This window comes from Bos indicus, chromosome 2 (assembly GCF_029378745.1).
Source record: "Bos indicus isolate NIAB-ARS_2022 breed Sahiwal x Tharparkar chromosome 2, NIAB-ARS_B.indTharparkar_mat_pri_1.0, whole genome shotgun sequence".
Lineage (NCBI taxonomy): Eukaryota > Metazoa > Chordata > Mammalia > Artiodactyla > Bovidae > Bos > Bos indicus.
Genome location: NC_091761.1, coordinates 130417560 through 130425216, shown reverse-complemented (window position 1 = coordinate 130425216; position 7657 = coordinate 130417560).

The window sequence follows — 7657 nt, the reverse complement described above, 5'->3', positions numbered from 1 at the left end:
GTTGGCAAAGTGATGTCTGCTTTTGAATATGCTATCTAGGTTGGTCATAACTTTCCTTCCAAGGAGTAAGCGTCTTTTAATTTCATGGCTGCAGTCACCATCTCAAGACAAGGTCAAATATCTACCTGTGATGTTTATTTTTTGTATTTTTATTTTTAGAAGTATTTATTTATTTGGCTGCACTGGGTCTTAGTTGCAACATGTGGGATCTAGTTTTTCTGACCAGAGATCAAATCCGGGCACCCTGTGTTGGGAGCATGGAGTACTTAGCCACTGTACTCCACCAGTGAAGTTCTACCTACAATATTTAGTTGCTACATTTCTTAATTTTCCTTAGTCCAGAGCCCACCGCTTTGTTTCCCACCTGAGTTTCCTGGTTTTGTTTTATGGCCCTGATTGTTACAGACATCAGGCTGATTGACCTGTAGAGGGTCCCCATTCTGTGTTGGCTGTATATCCTGTCAGTTCATGTGCTAAGAGATTCAACTCAAGTTTTTGGTTGGTTCGTTTGTCTTTTTGGAGGGAAGGAAGCCAGAAGACTTCATAGACGGTGCTGGGCTGTTTGATAAACTGTTCAATGCTTATAGATAAGTTTGTGATGAATGAAATGCAAAGTCACGGAAGAGCATTAAAACATTCATGGTGTGTGCTAAGTTGCTTCAGTCGTGTCTGACTCTTTGTGACCCTAAGGACTGTCTGCTGCCCAGCTCTTCTGTCCATAGAAATCTCCAGGCAAGAATACTGGAGTGGGTTGCCATTTCCTCCTCCAGGGGATCTTCCTGATGTAGGGATTGAATCCACATCTCCTGTGGCTCCTGTATTGCAGGTGGATCCTTTAGAGATGATTCTGTGATGAATGAAATGTAAAGTCATGGAAAAGCATTAAAACATTCATGGTAGCTTCTCGCTATGCCTCCATCAATTAGATGACGAGCACACCCACTATGGAATCTTCGGCTCTGAAGGAGGGGTCGTCAGACTCAGGAAAGCTGGGCCCCTCTGATTGGGCCTCACGAGTCTGGGCAGGTCTTTCTACATTCCTCTCTCAGGGGTGAAGAACTGCCGTCGGGAGTTCATTCCAGGATGCTGTCACTCGGATGGTCAGCCATTCCTATCTCACATCTAACTGCGGTCTCTCCTGCTTTAGGTCAAGCTCATTTTCTCTACTTGGAACCCTGGAATTTCTTAATCTCTGCTCTCAAGTGTCTTCTTGAAAGCTGAGGAGAAAAACAAACCCCAAATACCATGTGATTCCAGGAATCTAAATCCTATGCCTGAAGCGGTAGTTGTTTCACCCTGGAGCGGTTCTAAGTTTGCTGTGCCCTTTGCCCCTGCCCAGGAGAAGCTGTGCATACCTTCTCCACTCACCTGCAGGAGGGGTCCTCAGAGGTCAGGACAGGGGGTGTTTTCCTTTGCCCATCAGTCTGGGGTCCCCTTGCACTCTCTGGCTGGCAGACCTTAGATCCTGTCCACCCACCCAGCCTTAGATTGTATTTCCGGTCCCCAACAGGGCTCTTGTTCTGGTCTGCTCTTCCCATTTGGACTGATGGAAGCTGATTCCTCATCACCTTCATCCTCTGGTCTGCTCCTTCGGGCCCCAACCCCACCTTACTGAGTCAGCAGGGAGCTTGCTGTTTCTTTCCAGAAGCAGGGCTGGGGTGAAGACTCTTCTTGTGGCTGAGCCTTCTGTTAGACTCTGGAAGATGGCATGAGCAAGAACTCAACCCAAGAAACAACCCCTTCCGGGGTGGGATAGCCGTGTCTGACCCCTCCCTTCCACTTTGTGGAATTTCAAAGCAGTTCATTGGCCTGAAGGGAACTTGGGGGTGGGCAATATGAACTTGACTTTTTCTCAATTCACATTACCAACGAGTCCTTTGACACCTGTAATCCTGGAGTCTTAGAAAAAAAGAGGTCTGATTTGTAGAGAATTATCCAAGGTAAGTTAGAAGAGCCATTCTGTTAGGGTCACAGTAACAGGGGGTGTCACCGACAGCTAAGGATGATTTCATGGGGTGCCAAGTTGCTCTTGAACGTTGACTTTTCCTGGCTTGTTTTTACTAGGACTGAAATGGATGGCTAAGATGTCTTCACCAAGGACTTAATTTTCTCAAACCTTCTCTAGTAAAAGGTGTGTGTGTGCAGTCGCTCAGTCGTGTCTGGTTCTTTGCACCCCTATTGACGGTAGCCTGCCAGGCTCCTCTGTCCGTGGAATTTTCTAGGTAAGAATACTGCGAATGGGGTGCCATTTTCTCCTCCAAGGGATCTTCCCAATCCAGGGATGGAATCTGAGATTCCTGCATCGCAGGATTCTTTACCAGCGAGCCACCTGAGAAATGTCTCTAGTAGTAGAAATGATACTAATCTGTTTGTCCTGTTTCTCTCCGAAATCTGATGTTCTGGACAAGGAGGTGGTAGTGGAGGCAGCCCCTGTGCTGTTTTCCTTCAGCAGCAATCTGCCCTCGTGCCTGGGGAGACATTAGCAAAGGCCCTGGGGCTGACTCACCTTGGGATCTGACCTAGGCCTGTCCCTCGCTGGCTGTGTGGCTTCCAGCAAACCATCAATTTTGTCCCTCCGTCTCCCCTCCAGGCCTTCGCGTGTGCCATTTTGGTAGCTGGAATGCTCCTCAACTTGGCTTTTACTGGGCTCATTCCTTTCAGGTCTCGGCTTACATGTCATGTCCGAGAAGGCTTCCTTGGTCTCCTGGTTACATATTTTCTCTCGGCCCTTTGGACTTTTCCTTTGAAGCCCTATCCATCTAATCACAATGGTTATTAAATAGATTTGTGTAAGATTATCTGTGTAATGTGTCTCACAGCGGATTATGATCTCCAAGAGGATGGGGAGCACGCCTGCCATGTTCCTAGTGCCACTGTATGCCTGGCGCATGGTGAGAGCTCAGTCAATAAGTGCTGAATGAATAAATGAAGTGCACGTCCCCAAGGCTCAGTTTCTTCATTCAAAAAAAATGGGCCAATGAATATCTTTTATTTATTTACTTTACAAACCCACATCCCCTGCATTGCAAGGTGGATTCTCAACCACTGGACCACCAGCGAAGTCCCTATCTTTCTTTTAAATGGGAAACCCAGGTCTCCTGCAGGCAGATTCTTTACCATCTGAGCCACCAGGGAAGCCCAAGAATACTGGAGTGGGTAGCTTATCCCTTCTCCAGTGGATCTTTCAGACCCAGGAATCAAACCAGGGTCTCCTGCATGGCAGGCAGATTCTTTACCAGCTGAGCTACCAGGGAAGCCCTTTAAATGAGAATAGATATACCAGACAAACATCAGTTCATTTTCTATTCTCATGGCATGCAAGAAAAAAAAAAAAAAAAACTCAGAAGAAGTAAATGATCTTTTAAATTGTTTGCCTGAAAAACCCACAGCTTAAGTTTCATAAACTTGGAACTGTAATTCTGTAGTCTTTTTTTTTGGCTTTCCTATTCAGCTTAGGATTCCTTGGTGGCACAGATGGTAGAGTCTTTCTGCAATGCAATAGACCTGGGTTCGATCCCTGGGTCAGGAAGATCTCATGGAGAAGGAAATGACAACCCACTCCAGTTCTCTTGTCTGGAAAATCCCATGGATGGAGGAGCCCGGTGGGTTACATACAGTCCACGTGGTTGCAAAGGGTCAGACATGACTGAGTGACTTCACCACCACCGTGCAGCTTGTGGGGCTTTACTTCCTCGACTAGGAATTGAACCCAGGCCATGGCAGTCAAAGTGTGGAGTCCGAACCACTGGACCACCAGAAAACTCCCTGGATGGTAACTCTGTAATGACTGGGGCATCTCTGGTTTCTGCCACAGGGCTTGGACGAAATGACTCTCTTGGATCCTGAGGTGAAGGAACTTTCTCTCCGGGGGATGAGAGAGCTGGTTTGCCTGTGTGTGCTTCCCTGCGCTGCTCTCCTCCTGGCCGAGACGATGTCTAAGTTCAGGCTTGAAGGGTGAGGAGGGTTAGCTCAGCCAAGGGTGAGAGGATGACTATTCTCGACTGAGGGGATAGCGGATGCAGAAGTCTGGAGGGGAGAGGGCATGACGTGCCTGAAGAATGGAAGCAGCTCAGCGTGGTGCGTGGGCAGAGGTGGAGGAGTGGGTCCCGTGAGGAATGTGGAAGTGGTCAGCGCGGGTCAGGGTGAGAGCTGAAAGAGGAGACCCCCCCCCAACATGTGAGGGATGCCCTTGAGGCGACGGCAGCTTGCAGGACATGCTATGTGTGTGTGAGCGTGTGCCTGTGGGCACCCGCGTGTGTGTATGTGTGTGAGTCTGCAAGGGGGCAGTTGAGGGGGGCCGGGGCAGCCCCCCATGACCTCTAGCCAGGATCCCTGCACGCAGATGCCCAGTCAGCATCCCCTGCAAATGCAGACACCCTGGCACTGGAGCGTCGGAAACCCGCCGGGGCAGGAGCAGCTGCTTCTAAATCAAGGCCAGAGAGGCAGCCGAGGGGCCGGGCTGGGTCTGGTTGGCTCTGCCCTGAGGGCTGATGTGGGGGCTGGGGAGGCAGGGGGCTCTCCATGAGGGATTCTGGGCCAGAGTGAGTCCGGCTGGTTTGGGGGAAGTTTATTTTGGAAGCTGGGATGATGCAAAATTAAGTGGGGAGCAAAAAATAGATGAGGCGGCGGTGAGGGTCTGTCTGTGGCCGGCGGGGCTGAAAGTGTCCAGCTAGCAGAGCGTTGTTGGGTAAACAGATGGGGGTGGCAGCTTTGCTGCATGTCCGCTATAAATACCCGGCAGCTCGGCCGCCCCACTGGGGTTTCCTGGCATCGTGGGTGCGGAGATCAAGGTGCAGACACAGGGCACTTCCGGGAGCAGCAGAGGGTGGCCAGGGCCCGGCTCGGATCCGAGTCCCCTAGGGGGCGGGTGGAGGGCTGAGGCTGAGGCCCTCCGCCGGGGCGGGAGGCGCTGCTCACTGGCTGTGGGCCTCTGTGTTTCCTCCCTGTTAAGACGGGGTGAGAAAATGTGTCAAAGGCAAGTGTTGCTCCTGGTGGCGATCCTGCAGACCCTCAGAAATGCCCTCTCCCAGGGCCAGATCTCTTTAGGCACTACGTGACCTAGGAGAATTCTCTCATTGAGCTGACCCTCAGTCGTCTCACTGAAAAGATGAGAAGAACCACGGTCTGGGAGGCGGAAATGGACTTGTGAGTGCAGCAGCAGACTGCCCTCTGGTCTCTCAGGGCCAACCGTGGGCGGGGCTGGAGCACCACCCCCGCCCTCCAAGCCCCGGGGCGATCGCTCTCATCTCTACCATAGGAAAGCCCTTGGTAAAAATCATAGCGGTGATGCCAACAGCCGTGCCCACTGCAGGCTTGTGATATGCAGGAACTTTGCAGACTAAGGTCTATGTTTCCTGAGTTTGTTTCCCCAAACTCCCATCTTACAGATGAGGAACCTGGGGCGCAAGAGAAGGGACTGCCAGGAGGAACAGATCTGGGATCCATAAGGTCCTCTCTATTTGGTCGCAGTGAAGATAAACCACATGCAAGGTGCTAGAGATGTAGAGGGTCTGCGTGTCCATGGAGCTCAGAGCCTGGAGGGGGAGAGGGGCTATGAATCAGTGAATAAGTGACGCACAGATAAGTCTCCAGCATCTGAGATGACCTGGGACCTCCTGTTCTCCTGCATCTTTAGCGGGTGTGTTTGGACTCCTCCCAGGACCGAGGGGCTTTGTCATCCAGTCACCCAGAGTGCTGGCCCTGGAGTCGGCAGGTACCTGCTGAAACGAACCAAGAACGAATCAATTCAGTTCACGCAAACTTTGCCTGAACACTATTCTGGGCAGGACTTGTGCTGACAGCTGGGGGTCCAGGAATGACGGGCCATTTGGGGAGAGGGCGAGGGTGAAAGCAATGCCTTGTACACATCTGTGTGACATGTCACGATGAAAGAAACATTTCCATACTTCTGAGAGCTCGGGGAGTTAGGCAGGGCTGTTCCTCATTTCACAAAGTAGGAAAAGAAGGTTCAGGGAGGTAAAGGGACCCGCCCAAGGACCTTCATTTGAGATATGGCCACAGGGCCTGGAACCCAGGGCTGTCCAGCTTCAAGTCCAGTGTCCTTCCCTTGCAGATGGGAAGGGGCTCAAGGGCCTCCCAGGCCTGAACTCCCTGTTTGCGTGCAAGTTCAGCAGCGGGACTCCGACCTGGGGAAGGGCAGGCATTTCACCCTTGCTCCTTGCATCCCATTTTGAAGATGCCTTCCTGCAGGTGGAGGCAGGAAAGAACTCTGGAGAGAGTGTCTGGAGACCTAGCTTTGCTCTTTACATGCTGGGCCGTGAGAATCCAGCTCACCCTCCCTCAGCCTCAGTTTCTCTCTGTGAATCAAAGTGTTGGACTAGATAACCTCCAGGAACATGAGGGCTTCCCTAGTAGCTCAGTTGGTAAAGAATCTGCCTGCAATGCAGGAGACCCCGGTTCAGTTCCTGGGTTGGGATGATCTGCTGGAGAAGGGAAAGGCTACCCACTCCAGTATTCTTGGGCTTCCCTGATGGCTCAGCTGGTAAAGAATCCGCCTGCAATGTGGGAGACCTGGGTTTGATCCCTGGATTGGGAAGATCCCCCAGAGAAGGGAACGGCAACCCACTCCAGCATTCTGGCCTGGAGAATTTCGTGGACTGTATAGTCCATGGGGTCACAAAGGGTCGGACACGACTGAGTGACTTTGACTTTCATTTTCAGGGAACATTTCAGCTTGTGGTGGTTGTTCAGTCGTGTCCGACTGTGTCCAACTAAGTCGTGTCCGACTCTTTGTGACCTGGCAGCACGCCAAGTTTCCCTGTCCTTCACCATCCCCGGGAGCTTGCTAAAACTCATGTCCATTGAGTCAGTGATGCCATCCAACCATCTTGTCCTCTGTCATGCCCTTCTCCTCCCACCTTCTATCTTTCCCAGCATCACGGTCTTTTCCAATGAGTCGGCTCTTTGAATCAGGCAGCCAAAGTATTGAAACTTCACCTTGGATGCCCTGTACTCCTCTCCCAGGAGCCCCATGGCCCCCACAAGGGCATAATTGGGAATGAAGGTCCCAGGACATTCGTTTGAAACTGGACCAGGAAGGATTTATACTCCAGCCTCTAAAGCAGGCATGGGCTCACAGCTGATTCTGAAGTCTCCCCCTGCAGTAGGCAGGGCCGAGGGGCTGGGGAATGAAGATGCTCAGGGAGGTGCCGCCAGGGCCCTTGTTCTCTTTCCCCTGCCCTACCTGGTCGCCATCCCACTAACCCTGGGGACAGTGTTCCTGGGCAGCTGGAGCAGGGCACGGCACGTGTGGTGGCCTTAGGGCTATTCACAAACCCCCAGGGTTCCCTCTTTCTAGATCTGTGGTGGGAATGCCCTGCCCATTCCTTTAAAGTGAGGCATAATGTTGTGACAGGCTTTGGCCAACGAGATGGGCCAGCCCCCAGAGGCCAGCAGGACGGTAGTGGCTTGCGACCTGTGTGAGGACCGCAAGGAGCAGAGCTCCCACCGGCCCACAAGCATGTAGTGTGAACAGGAGCTAAACCTTCGTTGTTTGGAGTCACTAAGGTTTTGGAGTTGTTTGCTGCCGTGACATAACCCGTGTATCTCACTGGATGGATTCTGGAGCGGGGAAGCAATGGGACAGCAAGAGGGACTGCAGCCTTGAGATGAACTGATTGATCCTTCTTCCTTCCTT